The sequence below is a fragment of the Hydra vulgaris genome, chromosome 12, assembly GCF_038396675.1.
Source record: "Hydra vulgaris chromosome 12, alternate assembly HydraT2T_AEP".
NCBI classification, from domain to species: domain Eukaryota; kingdom Metazoa; phylum Cnidaria; class Hydrozoa; order Anthoathecata; family Hydridae; genus Hydra; species Hydra vulgaris.
Window position 1 is genome coordinate 42,880,197 of NC_088931.1, and position 17,017 is coordinate 42,897,213.

Below are 17,017 nucleotides of genomic sequence, written 5' to 3' on the forward strand. Positions count from 1 at the left end.
CTTCTGTATTTTGTTTATTTTTTTGTTGCTTATAGAGACATTCATAGTTGTTACGAAAGATAATATGAAAATGTAACAAAAGAATGTGAGAATCTAAGTAAGGTTTATATCTTAGTCGCTCTTTTTAAGTGAGTAAAATGTTTAAGTATGTCAAGTAATTTCAATAAATATATCTAAATATATCTTAAATTTGTGATTTTAATAAATATATCTAAATAAATATATCAAATTATATATCTAAAAATATTAACAAAAATTTTATTGCAAATTTTATACCTCTCCTATAGGTTACTTTACTCGCTTACAAATCCAAATATGTTGATGAAATGTGGCGTCATTAAAAAAGTAAATAAAAAATAAAATAGTCAAAACCGATGAGACTCAATTCAATTAAAACCAATTAAATTTAATACAAAAAAGATAAAAAATTTTAAATAATTGGTTCTTAACGGCAATGAGTGAGAGGTTGTTGTAAGATCAACATTGTTAAGTTCATTGACAAAATTGTTGAGGTTAGGGTTGTTCGCCGAAATATAAGACTTTTATTTACCGTATTTCAAATGCTATTACGGGATTTGCATATGCGAAAATTCACCTTCCGTAAGGCAAGGTGAATTTAATACATTTCCGAGGCAATTTAAAAATGTTTACATTTGATCTTAGATTATAATTTTCATTTAGATTTTTTTCAAACTTGTTGTTAAAGTGTTCTGGTAAGAGGTTGTTGTAATATCTATGCATAAAAGTTAGATGCTAATAGGTATTTATTTGAAACGCATCCATCATTTTCATATCTTTCATAAGTGGTTTTGCATGTTCTTGTTTGTGTTTAGAGTATATGATTCGGCAAGCATGTTTTTGTAGCCTATAAATTTTTTGGAGTTTAGTTGTTTGCGTACTTGCTCATGATATATTTGCATAATCTATGAAACAGTGAATTAGTCTAAACTATACTAAACATATTGAGGTATGGGCGAACTCAATACATAACACCAATCGTTTTGGTAATTTTAGACTGTATATAATTTGTCTGGGAAAACCAGGATAAATTTTAATCGACAAGAATTCCTAGGAATTTTATGCTTACTTGTTTTTTAATTGTTTTATCATTTAAGAAGAGTTCGGGCAGCTTAAGTGGAATGTTTAAATTTTGTGTTTTTTTATGAAATAGAGTGTAAATTGTTTTCTCAACATTAAGTGAAAGTTTATTTGCCCTAAACCAAATATTCACTTAAGTTAAGTCCGTATTCATATCAGTATATACACTATCAGACAAAACATGGTAGACAAACTCAAATTTAGAACAAAAGTTGATCAAAAACTAAAAAAAACTAGTAAAACGATTGAACATATTATTTTTTATGTAGTTTATTATGTTGTTAACAACATTTAAAATTATTGAATCATACTAAAAATCACTAAAAAAGTTTTATAACATATTTTCCCTAACAAACCACATTATTCTTTGGACAAAACAAGGTGGACATTTAAAAAATTGACTGAAAATTCAAAAAGTTTCAAAAATTAACTTATTATTTTTCAAAAAACTTCAAAAATTAACTTAATATTTGGTAGGACCTCCTTTACTTTTAATTACTGCTTTCATTCTTCGAAGCATAGACTCAATTAATGAGTCAACAATACTCATATCAATCTCTCGCCAGGCCTTATCGATTTGTTCAAATAATTCCTCACTGGTCTTCACACTTTTTATGGGATTCAAGTCAGGGTTTTCTGCAGGCCACTCCATTATGGTGACATTCTTGTCCTTGAACCATTGTTTTACAATTTTTCAAGGGATCATTGTCCGGTTGAAAAATCCATTTTAGGGGCATCTCCCATTCAGCATGTTGTAACATAACATCTTCCATTATATCATTGTAAACAAAGTGGTCCATAATTCCATTAATTTTGTGAATAGGACCAGTTCCTAGTGCTGAGAAACATCCCCAAACCATAACAGACGTTCCAAGCTTAACACTCTTCTTGGTATATTCAGTATTGAATCTGGTCTTCTTTGGTCTCCAGACTCGCTTCTTGCCGTCACTTCCAAAAAGGTTATATTTTGATTCATCACTAAAATGTATGTTTTTCCACTGGTCTACAGTCCAATTTTGGTGTGCTTTAGCAAACGCAAGTCTTAGCTTTCTATTTTTAAAAGAAGTTAGTGGTTTCTTGGCAGGCATTCGAGAAAACAATTTTGCTTCGTTAGCTCTTCGTCGTACAGTGTGATTAGAGAATTGTAGTTCAAGTTTTTTGGTTAATTTTGTAAATGACAAAGATGGATCTTTTTTAAGCTCTTTAACAATTAATCGATCTAGTCTTTGTGATATTTATTTTGGACGTCTGCCTTGATAGTTTGTTTTATAGCAGTCACGAGATCCAAATAATTTGACAGTTTTTCTTACAGTCAATTTAGCTATATTATATTTTCTACAAATTTCAGCTTGACGTTTTCCGCTTTTAAAATCTTTATTTTTCACGTAAAACACTTCCTAATTTGTCGTAAGCCATTTTAACCCAGCAAGCACAACCATACGGGACCCACACGGGAACGATCTGGGATGCCAAACGGGAACCGTACGGGATTTGGCCGCGGGATCTACACGGGAACCATATGGGCAGAATAAAAAAAAACGAAAAACTTTTCGGCTGCTTTTTTCTGTATTTTTATGTATGTCCTTGTGTTTTAAATCTTTCCCATAAGTATATACTTATGTATGTCCTTGTGTTTTAAATTTTTCCATTACAACTTATATAAATAATAACTTTGCCACAATTTAAATGGGCATTTAAATTATTAAGAATGAACCAAACATTAAAATATCAATACTTATTTATAATAATTGTTTATAATTTACATTATTTTAGAGTTTGTTAACAAACTCTAAAAAATATAAATTATAAACAATAAAAATTATAAATAAATCAAAAAAAAAAAAATCTATAAATTAAATCTATTTTAAACACATCCGGGAGAAATCTGGGGTCAATTCGGGCTAAAGAAAAAAGCAGCCGAAAAGTTTTTCGTTTTTTTTTATTCTGCCCATATGGTTCCCGTGTAGATCCCGCGGCCAAATCCCGTACGGTTCCCGTTTGACATCCCAGATCGTTCCCGTGTGGGTCCCGTATGGTTGTGCTTGCTGGGAAGTTGCAATTTACGCTATATATCATGAGTTAAATCTATTTTTAGTTAAATTGAAAAAATAATTGGTAATACGTTCCAAAATCTATTTTATTATTTTAAAGTAATGTTATGATAATAGTGAAAACAAAAGAATATGGTAAATTGAATAAAAACAATGAAATCTTATTAAAAAAAAGCATCGTTTTGATTTGTTCGCCTTGTTTTGTCAAAAGTATAGTTTGTTGAGAAAAATAAGTTAAATATATTTTTAATTTATTATATATATTATTTTAAATAAATTTTTTTTGTGATTCTTTGTATGATTCAAACGTTTTAAATTTTGTTAAGAATATAATAAACTATTTAGAAATTAATATGTACAATTGTTTTACTAGTTTTTTTTAGGTTTTGATCAACTTTTGTTCTAAATTTTAGTTTGTCCACCATGTTTTGTCCGATACTGTAAATGTTTTATACTATTATTGGTAAGAAAGAGATTGGTATCGTCTGCAAATATTATTGAGTTCAGCTTTAATTACGCATTACAAAATTCGTTAATATAAATTAAGAATAGGAGCGGACCAAGAATTGATCCCTTTGGTACTCCGCATTCAACGCGTAGTATTCCGGATTATACATTATAAACATTATTGCTTTCTATCAGTAAGATAGCTTTTAATTCAGGAATAGGTTGAATTATTTTAATTTTATATACTGTACTAATATGGTAAATAACTAATACTGAACTAAAATATAATACACACTAATATTTTTCTAAACAGATTTGAAAGTCATGCTGCTGCTACTACTGCTATTGTTAAATGGAAATGGTTCAGAACTAAATGGTGCTATTTTGAAGGTAATTTAACTTGTTTTAAATTTAAAGTTTTTTAAATTTATGTTTAGTTGACAAAATATTAACTAAAAATATCTATAATAATGTTTAATTTTTTCTAAGAGAATGCAATGGTCAACTGTGTCGAATGCTTTAGGTAAGTCTATAGATACTCTTAAAGTATATTTGCTTTTGTCAAACCCTTCAGTTATTTGGTTGACTCAAAAATATATACATATATACTATTGAGATAGTCAACCGATATTTAGTTTTTACTATATTCGCAAACTATATATATATAAAAATATATATATAAATATATATATATAAATATATATAAATATATATATATATATATATATATATATATATATATATATATATATATATATATATATATATATATATATATATATATATATATATATGTATGTATAGTAGCAAATATAGTAAAACCTAAATAATCACAAAACTCCATTTATTTTAAACATAACTCAGAGTTTTACGCAAATTTGCGATCATTTAATGAGGGGCAAAACCACTGGGGGTTTTAAACCCCCTTTCCTCACTCTCCCTCAAAAAAGATGATTTTTATGTTATAGTTTGTGATTTCAGTCGTGTGATTTTAAGTTTTGAGTAATCTTTTTTTATTTAAAAATCAGCTGGAACTTTCTAAGGATTCGCCCCCTCCTTTTATTCCAAGATTTGCCCCTACATCAGAATTTATGAACAGATTTTAAATGCCAAAATTATGTTGCTTGTTAAATCATCAGACTATTTTATTTTGCAGATATTATTTTCTCCAGGAGTAGATTTTTTTGCAATGTGCCGGCATTTGGTCCTAAAAAAACGTCTTTTGAATGTTCAAAAGACGTTTCTTTAAGCCGGCTGCCGGCTGGGTTGACTACAAATTTATTATTCATAATTAGCGCATCTACATGATCCCGTACATATGATTTAGTTGCTTTAAATTTTCTTTTGTGTTATTTATTTTATTTGCATTATTTATTTCTTCGTTCGTTCATTCGTTAGATAATATTTTAGAAGCATATATAATCAATGCCGTTATTTATTTATAAAAAATTGTATACGCATTTGACCCATAAATATCAATAAATAAATAGCACTTAGCTACTAATTAAACATTTTTGGTTTATAAGACATAACTAAATACATCTATAATGAAATGTTTCATAGGTTTTTTTCCGAAAGTGACTGTTCCACTTAAGTTTCTCTTGCAAAAAAATTCATTTCGACATAAATTTTAATTTTTTATAATTAATATAAAAAGGTAAATTTTAATTATTGTTAAAACTTTTTGATTCTGAGAATAACATTTAATTACTAACGGTTTCGTGACTTCATATGATCTTTAATTTTAAAATTTTTATTTTTATCTCTTATTTTTAAGCTTGCAATCAAAAACTATTCGTGTGAACTAATTTTAGTGAGAACTAATTTTTTAACAAAATTTCTCAAACGCTAAAAAAATAAGAAAATATACATTATACATAACAAACATAGATACAAAATATACATTAAAAAATAATATACATTAAAAAAATAAGAGCTTAAATAATAAAACATAAAGATCTCTTTAAGCAAAGAAATGTTATCTTTATGTTTTATTATCTTGATGTTTTATTTTTTTAATTTATATTATTTGTGTTTTATTACAGTACTATAGTCAAATACAGTCAATTTCAATGCTTCAAGCGAAACTGAATAGAAATTTCACTTTTTTAAACAAGCAAAGACAATAAAAAAACAATACAAAAAAACCGAAAATTTGCGAGTTACACGTTTTTTAGGATTTTTAGCTTTTTTTTTTCTCACGTTTAAAAAAGATGACTTTAAATATCGGCATTACAAACTCATAATAGAAACACAACATTAAAAAAAAATTAAATTGTCTAACATTGACTTCAAAATATCAAGTTATGCCTTATGTTTAATAGCACAACGAAGAAGATTAGTGACTGTATTTCAAGAGAAGCAAATAAAAGTTCTATCTTGCTTGGGTTTTGAAAATGGTAATAAAATGACTAATAACAGTTTATTATTTATTCAGTTGGATGATAACACTTGTTGTTTAACTGACACAATGTGTCAATGACATATTACTTAAATTTGTTTACTTAATAACACTTAATAATAAGTACTTAATAATGATTAATACTAAAAATACTTATTAATAAGTAATAGTAGTAATTAATTTAATAAATTAATTTTCCTACTAAATGTAATAAGAAACGCCTTATCAATCCTGTAAAATACATTTCAAACGCTACTAAAACGATAAATAAACGATAAATATCGTTAAATCAGCTTTAAAAATAAAAGTGGCTCTAGCTTGCAATTGCAAAAAAAAATCCTTCTGGACATGTTTTTGCTTCCTCCACTTGCAACGTTTTGTAAGCTATGCAAAAACGTGAAGGATTCACAATTCTGCAGTTTGATTGCCAATAAAATAGTCTATATCCCTTTAAAAGATAAGTTTTGATTCGATCTAGCGCATTAATAAAAAACTTAAAGTTAAGGAGGTATTTATGGAATTTTGCCAAACTGAGAGCATAAAGAGCGCATCTTTGTTCGACTGTTCAACGTACGTTTTGTGTTAGTTTGCCTGTTGATCCTGAACTGTTGAGAAAAATGTTTTGACAAAGTTAGAATTTTTATACATTTTTGAATAGCCGAAGCTAGAATTTTTATACAAATTTAACGAAATTCGCCGGTGCTTAGTCATCAATATTTTTACACACGTTAAAGTAGTTTTATTAGATATATTAGACAATAAATCACGTCATTATCTTTATTAAACACTAAATTTAATTTTTTATTATTTAATTTTTTATTTGCCTCTGTCTTAATACGGTACTGCAAATGAGTGACATTACCATTGAAATAAATCTGTCTCAAATTCTTAAGTAGTTCGTTTTGTCACTGCTTTTTTAAACACTGTAGTGCTATGTGAGTTTTGTATGATTTGTTTTTTGATATAATTTTAAATATTTATAATATAGTTAATAAGGAATATAAATTTTGACAACTTGTCACTACCCTATATTTATCAATCGGATCCGAATCAAATTTTGAATTTCGGAAACCGGGACCAAAACGACGCAACTCCGGTTGTTTTAACAACATAAATAAAATACTCTGAGACCGTGGAAATATGGCAGCTTGTCTACAAATGATGTCGAGATTAACAACGATTTCTATATAGTATAGGTAAATAAATTTTTGATATATACTTAAGGTAAGTAAAATTATGATATATAAAAATTATGATAACACTAATGTCAAACAATAAATTGTTTTTTTAGCTTTAATAAATTGTTTGAACAAAGCAGCTTTTTGTAGTACTTTTTATAATTTTTTTCTTCTTAAATTGAATTAATTCTCACAGTTTATTAAAAATCCTAGTAGAATAAATTAAATTTCAATTAAATTTTGCAATATCCTCAATATTATTTATTCAATTATAAAATATTATATTATAATATTTTACATTTATTATCCTAATAAAATGTTAAGATAATAATTTTAATTATAATATCAATAATTATATATATATATATATATATATATATATATATATATATATATATATATATATATATATATATATATATATATATATATATTTATATTTATATATATATTTATATATATATATATATATATATATATATATATTCAAGATGTTTTAACCCAATATTGTATAATGTTGCCAAATGGCAACATATCAGTCAAAAATAGATATCTCCTTTTATTATTTAAGTAGTTGAAAAAAATTATATGTGTATAAATTATAAGTGTATATTTTTAAAGTATGTTTTGAATGCGCAGACCTAACTAATTAAAAAACTCTCTTCATTTCATTTGTTATAGTATATAATATCTTTATATATTTATAGACCTTTAAAATGTTTTACTTTGTATTCTAGAAAATTGGAAAAGATTTAAAAAATTGTTTAAGCGAAAGGATTTGAACCCACGCAAAGCACTTTGAACCCACGCGAAGCACTTTGACCACTTAGGCATGCTATATCATCTTTTAACAGTTTAATAAATAAAAGACTTATTAAACTTTATTAAACATAAAGCATATAAATGTCATAAATCAAAATAAAGGTGATATTGCCGCAATGAAGTTTTCAAGTAAAAGTAAATTTGTAATGTTTGATATAATTTTTAATAATTTATATAACTTAAAGTTTACATATTAGATATTTGCATAGACTTCGGTTCACATAGATAAAATACAAATCATAACGGATTGTGGTTTCAAAAAAATACCTAATAGCTTTGTAAAATAAAAGATATTTTTATTTACAAAATTTATTACTAAATTAACAAAGCTTAAAAATTTTCAATAGTTTTCAATTCTATAGTCTATTGAACAAACACATCATCTGATATATCTAAAAAAGTTAATCGAATTAAAAAAAAGAAAAAATTTACCACACTTCTTTCTTCAAAAAGCATTTTATTTTGTATTTTAGAAAAATCAAAAAAGACTAAATACATAACAAAACAAACATATTATTTAGTAAAAATTTAAAATTAAAAATAAATAAAAGACTTTATAAAATGGAAATAGGTGCTACAGATCAAATCTTGAGAAGATATTTATATAATCATATAAATAAATATTTAATCAAATAGAATATGATAATTTCAACTTTATAGCGGTTTCTCTTTGATTTATCACCATTGCTTGTTTTTAAGTCACTACAACTTGTGTTTAAATTTTATTTAACGCTTTAAAGTTTAATAATTTGCAATTTGGTTGTTCGTGTTTTGAAAATTAAAAAAAAAATGTGTGCAGTATAGGGTTAAATAAATACATAACTATAAAAATCGTTTAATAGTTAGTTATTTAAATAAACAACAACAACAAAAAACATTTTTCATATAAAAGTTCTTTTATTTGAAAAATGTTGTGATAAAAACTAATTTCTTATTCATTCTTTGGCTAAACAAAAATTTCTATTTATTTCAAGATTTAAGAGCAACAAACTATGATGCTTTTATTTACTCTGGATTAACAACAACAAACTGCAATACTTATGTAATTGTAGAGGTATCTTAAAATCAACTTATTTTGAAGCCAATAATCAAAAATTTAGCATGTAAAATTTAAAAATACACATAATGAATATGTAATATAAAACATTTTAAAAAAGCAATCTTACACAAACATACAATAATATTAGTTTGAAACTTATAATATCACTTATAAATTTTTTATTTTATTGATATTTGAAAATTCTGTTTCAAAATCTGTTTATATTTAAATTAAATCGAAACATAGGCTTTTTCTGTAAAACAAACTTTCACCTTGTTCATAACACACATACTTTCTCATTTTAGCTGCTTGAAGTTTCCTATCAGCTTTGCTTTGCAATTTGAAGCATTTCAAAACAAGATGTACCATTTATTCTTGTCTTGATGAGAAGCCAACACCCTCTGATTGCTTAGAGGAGGCATTTGAGTTTAAAAAGGAACTCACCTCTGCTACACCATGGGGCTCTAAGTTGCTGGTGAACTTTAACTTAGATAAAACTTGATTTTTTTCAGCTAATCATTATTACAACAATCTAGATCTTTCTGTATTTACAAATGGTAATGTACTCGATGAGTCTCTTTGTCTTTTTATTCTCTGTCTTATAGGATTAACTTTTACTTCCAATCTTTCTCGGAAACCATATATCAAATCAATTGTAAAATTATTATTTGCTAAGGTTGCATCTCTTTATCTTTCTTACTCCAGATTCTATTCTTTATTTCTATAAATCTCAAATCCGTCCTTGTATGGAATACTTTGTCATATCTAGAGCAGAACTTCAAATGTTGCCCTTTCTCTTTTAGACAAGGTGCAAAAATGCATTGTAAACATAGTTGAACCTGTTGCTGAACAACGATGTGAACAACGATGTTGTTCACATCGTTGTAATGTTGCTTCTCTTTCTCTTTTCTATAAATACTATAATGAGCGCTACTCTAAAGAGCCAGCATCTTTTGTGGCATTTACTAAAATTCATTCTTGTGTTATTCGTCATTTAATTAAGTGTCATCCTATTACTGTGACTGTAAGTGCTCGGAAAATTCTTATTCGTCTAGTTTTTTTCCTTGAACATCAATTCTTTAGAATTCACTTCCTAATGCTCCTAATGATGAAACAAAGATATGCATATCGTAAAAAAAATTGCTAAAAAATAATTGCCATTGCCTGTTTAGGCAGTTAGCCTTAAATATTATAAATAAATAGGCTGTTAGCCTTAAATATTATAAAATCAAATATTATCTAATGCCGCGACATTAGATAATGTTTGCATTTTATTATGCAAAATGCTAATATAATAGAGTTCAAAGTTTAGCACTTTAAATCAGATAATTAAAAAATTAATTTGTCAAAGCATAAATATAGTGAATAAAAAAATATTTATTGATCATTTAATTAATATGTAGAAAAATATCTTATATTTTCAAAAGGACCTCTAAGATAAAAAGCTTAAGGTCCATACGGTATTCCCGCGTAGCCTCTGGGGACAACACGCCACTATTCTAAACACTATTCTAACACACTAGAGATGGTGTCTCGATAAAAATACTCATCTTGGACAGATGTTAAATGCACCCGGCTACTGTTTTGTGGAAGGCCTCTTAGGCAAAGACTTAAGGGGTAAACAGATTCTATCTGTTGACCAGCCTCGCACCCCTTCTCTTTATCTATTAGGCTGGCGCAGATGTATTTTTAATACATTGTTTCCAGTTTAGGATGTTGAATGCTGGATCTTCTTGACTCAATGCATGGGTTTTGCTTGTGTTTCTGTTTTTATGACAAGACAACGCATTCTTTTATCTCCCAATGAGGGTACAGCTCTAAAACTAAGTTTTATGGTTCTGAGGTCGGCTGGTAGTCAGGTTTCCCAAACTCTGTGGTAGCTCTTAGAGAGGCTAATTCCATCAACAACTGAAACATATCAAAGTATTAACTGTGCCATGTGTGGAGCCCTTTGTTTAGGCTTAGGGTTTATTAATAGTAATGAGGCAATTGCTAAGGGTATTAAACAGTGTTCTGAGTACTATCTATGCTTTAAGTAAAGTTCTTCAACAAATTTAAAAATGAATAAAGTACCAAAAACTATAAAACACAAAAAACCATCATCATCACCAAGTTCTCTAATCATTCACTAATATTCATAGTCTTCGAAGTAACTTTTCTTCTGTTGAGTCTTATCTCTTGCAAAGTTCACCAGACCTACTTGCTCTTTGTGAGACTAATTTGAGTTCAGCTGTCTCATCTTGTGATCTTAGTGTTGATGGTTATCTTCCTCTAATTCTTAAAGACTCCAATAGTCACATACTTGGGCTGGGCATTTACATTCGTAAGAATTCACCCATTTGTCGTGAAACTAGGTTTGAATCCACAGACTATTCTTTTATGTGCTTTCGTTTAGCACCACTTCACTCTATTGCCTTTCTCTTTGTTCTATATCGCTCTCCTTCATCTCAAGACTGCACACTTTTTGATGTTATTTCTGATCATATTGACCAAGCCCTCTCTCTTTATCCATCAGCCTGTATTGTTGTTGTCGGTGACTTTAATGCTCACTACTCTGAATGGCTTGGCTCTAGTGTCAGTGATTCTGCAGGCATTAAAGCCCACAACTTTAGCCTTTCTCAATCCCTAACTCAAATAGTCAACTTTCCAACTCGCTTTCTAGACAACCCGAATCATTTACCTTCTCTACTCGACTTATGTCTTGTTTCTGATCCTAGTCAGTGCTCACTTTCTCCACATTCACCCTTAGGTGCTTCTGATCACAGTTTGATCTCTCTAAAACTATTATCTCATTCTTCTTCATCACCTGAATCATCACCCTATTATCGAACCTCTTACAACTACAGTAAAGCTGACTGGGATTCTTTCCGTGATTTTCTTTGTGATGGCCCTTGGGTAGAAATCTTTTGTCTTCCTGTCGACAATTATGCTTCTTACATAACTTCGTGGATTCAGGCTGGCATGGAATCTTTTATTCCCTCTTGACGATTCCAGGTCAATCCTTACTCTCCTCCATGGTTTTCTTCACACTGTGCTGCTGCGATTGTCAATCGAAACCGTTACTTCGATATTTATTAGCAAAACAATTCTCCAGAAAACAGGCGTCTGTTTATTACTGCTAAAAACAATTGTAAAAAGGTTTTGTCTAACGCCAAAACCCGCTATTCTCAGGTCATGAAATCTCGTATCTCATCTCAGAAATTAGGCTCTCTTGACTTCTGGAGAATCTTTAATAATTTCAATAATAAGGGCAAATCTATAATTCCACCTCTCTTGAATGATTTAGACTTTGTCACCTCACCTAAAGACAAAGCTGAATTGTTTGCTAAAAACTTTTCATCAATATCATCTCTTGATTCCACTAGTTGCTTTCTACCTGATATTGCCAACAAACAGGTTGATCCATTGCTTGACATTCATATCACTCCAGCATCTGTATCTAAAGTGATTTCCTGTATATGGTGTATCCGGCAACATGTTTAAGATCATTGAATCCTTCCTTTTTAACCGTAGCATAAAAGTTGTCCTCGATGGACAACACTCTTCTTCTTATTCTGTAACTTCAGGGGTTCCTCAAGGTTCTATCCTTGGCCCTATACTCTTTTTAATTTACATTAACAATCTTCCAGATATTCTCTCATCTAAGGTGGCATTGTTTGCTGATGACACTACCATTTATTCTTGTCGTGATTAAAAACCAACACCCTCTGATTGGAGGGGGCATTTGAGCTTGAAAAGGATCTTACTTCTGCTACAGCATGGGGCTCTCAGTGGCTGGTGAACTTTTATTCAGATAAAACTCAATTTTTTTCAGCCAATTGTTATCGCAATAATTTAGATCTTCCTATATTTATGAATGGTGATTTACTCAATGAGTCACTTACTCTTCATCTTCACTCTTCATCAGGATTAACTCTTACTTCCAATCTTTCTTGGAAACCATATATCAAATCAGTTGCAAAATTAGCATCTGCTAAGGTTGCATTTCTTTATCGAGCTCGTCACTTTCTTACTTCGGATTCTATTCTCTATCTCTCTAAATCTCAAATCCGGCCTTGTATGGAATATTGTTGCCATATCTGGGGCGGATCTTCTAATGATGCCCTTTCTCTTTTAGACAGGGTGCAAAAACGCGTTGTAAACATAGTTGGACCTGCTCTTGCAGCCAACCTCCAAACATTATCACATTGTCGTAATGTTGCTTCTCTTTCTCTTTTCTACAAATACTATAATGGGCACTGCTCTAAAGAGCTAGCGTCTCTTGTGCCATTTACTATAATTCATTCTCGTGTTACTCGTCATTCAATTAAGTGTCATCCTTTTTCTGTGACTGTTCCTAAGTGCTCCAAAAACGCTTATTCGTCTAGTTTTTTTCGAACATCAGCTCTTTGGAATTCGCTTCCTTCATCTTGCTTTCCTGACTCATTTAATTTGCAATCTTTTAAGTCGTCTGTCAATCGTTATAATGTTCTCTACAATCTTCATCTTTTCTCTTTCAGTAACTTCCAACTTTACTTAGTGGCTGCTTGCAGCCTTGTTGGAAGCAAAGATGTTTAAAAAAAAAAAAGAAAACTTATTATTATTACACATTACACTTATTTAAAAATCACCAATAGTTTTATGGTATCAAGTAGTATTACAGTTGTATCTTGTAATTAAACATATAATGCTTGCACAGGTTTCTTTTTTTTTTACAGCTTTTTTTTTTATTTGAGGAGTTTTGTGAAATGTGTTCTAATTTAGAAATTTTTTTTTTACTAGCTATCCATCATGCATGGAGTTTGTTATGTCTACAAATTGCTTACTTAATAAGTGCAAGTTTTTTGCTGTATTAGAATATTCAACGCTTTTAGTAGCCCACTTTTCAGTCATGCTCACTCCTTCACTATTAGATAACAATAAATCAGCCTGACAATCTAAAGTCTTAATTCCTTTAACAATAATTTATATCGCTTTAACACTTTTCCTAACATAATATGCAAAACATTTATTCCATTTAATGTAAACATTTATTTAACAATGAAAAACAGATCTTTAATATTTTTTTTATTTGAAGATGAAAGCGTTTATAGAAAACAAATGCTGTTATTTTAATGTTTATTAACTTTTATAATTTTTGTGCGTAAATAGTTATTTTTTGTGACACTTGTGACACAATCCCCTATTTTACATGCGTAAAACATCTGTGATGTCAATATATAAATATTAAAACATTACACTTTTTTTTTGCATACAAATAATATTTTTACTGAATAATGACTTTTGTATGCGCATACAAATGATGAGATTTGTATGCGCATACAATTGATGAGATTTGTATGCGCATACAATTGATGAGATTTGTATGCGCATACAATTGATGAGATTTGTATGCGCATACAATTGATGAGATTTGTATGCGCATACAATTGATGAGATTTGTATGCGCATACAATTGATGAGATTTGTATGCGCATACAATTGATGAGATTTGTATGCGCATACAATTGATGAGATTTGTATGCGCATACAATTGATGAGATTTGTATGCGCATACAATTGATGAGATTTGTATGCGCATACAATTGATGAGGTTTGTATCCGCATACAATTGATGAGATTTGTATGCGCATACAATTGATGAGATTTGTATGCGCATACAATTGATGAGATTTGTATGCGCATACAATTGATGAGATTTGTATGCGCATACAATTGATGAGATTAGTATGCACATACAAATTATCAAGGTAATATTATTCAATAACATTTAAATTTACACTTATTTATTAATTAGTTAACTAAAAGCAGCTGAGAAAATTTAAAATATTATGGTATATAAAGTCAAAAATGAAAAATGTGTGATGTAAATTATATACAACCTCTTATGAAGGCATCAAACATGTGCACTGCTTGCGTTTAGAGATTTAACCTTTCTTATTTGTGCTTTATATATTTAAAATATTTTTAAAAGGATTTCCTTTTAAAAATATAATTATATATATAATTAATTTTAATTAAGCTGTTAAAAAAGTAACAGTGTATTTTTTACTTCAAGTAACAGTACTTTTACTTGAGTAGAAAATTTTGTTACTTTTTATTACCTCTGATTGCCATGTGTCATTAGAAAGAGCTTCATTACAGTATTTTAAAGATAAAAAGATTATAAAAGTTGAACGATTCTACAAAAAGTTATAGCATTTTAATTACCAAATTTTGATATATAGGTCAAGACTGATAAATTGGTCTACTAAATAGAAGAATGAAAACAAGTCTTCTAACAAATATCCTAAAAACAATTTTTTAACTTATTTTAGTGTTAAGAATAAAAGGAAAAAAAAGAACTTTAAGATATTTTCCAAAAAAACACTGGTTAATCTAGTTTATGGAACCACAAGTACATTTCAATCAAAAGACAAATACAAAGATTCAAGAAATTTTATATAAAATAAACCTAATATATAATAAGACTATATACAAAATAAACTTTTAAAAAACAATGAACATACACCAGTTACGCATCCGAAGGTAATGACCTGACATTTGCTATTAGATGTCAAGTGAATGCTATAAATGTGAACACTTTCTTGTGTTTTAGCATCAAACCCAAGGGTAAGATGACTGTTTTCAATGACCCATTCTGCTGGTTGCAGCTCTGATATAATGCCTAGCTCAGGAGCAATTTGCTCAACAGTACTCAAATGGGGAATATCAGTAAAAACAACACCAGTATACTGTATAACACCCTACTTTCCTTATCAACAATGGAATGTTACCTATTAGGACATTATATTACCACATGTTATGAATTATCATTCTCATTTGTAATGAATAAACATACATGTTTATCTTTTGGCATATTTTTAATTTTCTCTCCTTAACCAGGAACATATCATTTTCCAAGACAGAAGTTGCTTGGTTACCTTAATATCATCATTATATTTGAGCTTTATTTGCTTTATGCTTACTTATTTGATATACACTCACTACAATACTTTATTTATTTTTTTTATACAAGTCTTGTATTTCTGTTCTTAAAGTTTAAATAATTTCTTCTTTTCGTTTAACATTTACTTTAAAACCTATAGCTTAAAGGGCATGCTGTTTAACTTACCCTTTTGTTACTGCTATTTTACTAATGCTGTCTTGTGCTAGCTAACTGAGAAGTCAAACAAGATAACCTACTATTTAGTTTTTTTCTTTGTAGGAGCTAATTTTTGTCTAGAAATATGCTTATTTTGTTCCTGTTCAGTGTAAGCTGCAGATGTTGACAGTTCATTTTAGTCACCCTTAACAAAATTCGGTCGCCTGGTACTGTTGGGTGACCATGAGTGTACACCTCTGATATATATATATATATATATATATATATATATATATATATATATATATATATATATATATATATATATATATATATATATATATATATATATATAAACCTGCATGATAGTCAAAAAGTTTCTTCTATAAACTGTATTATTAAATTGAATGCTAATAAACCAGACCAGAAAAAGTTTAAAAACTTGAATAGATTTATTTTTTTTAAACGATAGACTGCTTGCCTAAACCAAACTCTCAGTCGATGTAGCAGCACTTCTTTGTAGCAGCAGTCTATAAGATAGTCAATGCAGCAACGCTCTTCGCATGTTTTAGCTATTTGTCAGTTAATGTAGCGACACTCCTCACATGTTTTAAAAATATTATAAAACAATAAAGAACAAAAACACTATTAATTTAAAAAACTTTCTAGTCATTATTGCGGTTTTTTTAAAAACAATTAAACTTAATGTACAATGTGCAATTTTGTAATTGTTTTAACGTTTAAACAACATAAAAATTTCCTTTAATTGTTGATGCTGCTTAAATATCAAAAAAAGCGTTGAAAGAAACTTTTTTTACCATTAAAGTCTCTTTCGGCTACTATATAAGGATATATATATATATATATATATATATATATATATATATATATATATATATATATATATATGTATGTATA

General features: G+C 28.5%; 1 protein-coding gene across 4 annotated transcripts in view; it reads left to right on the forward strand.

Moving 5' to 3' along the window:
• Positions 1-7,058: 7,058 nt before the first annotated feature.
• The window catches only part of LOC100214077 (putative divalent cation/proton antiporter TMEM165), a 39,473-nt gene continuing 29,514 nt past the window's right edge, over positions 7,059-17,017 (forward strand). For all 4 annotated transcript variants that reach the window (XM_065813343.1, XM_065813342.1, XM_065813345.1 and 1 more), the window contains exon 1: positions 7,059-7,193. The gene's annotated coding sequence lies outside the window, so the exon portion shown is untranslated. The remainder of the gene's footprint in view (positions 7,194-17,017) is intronic.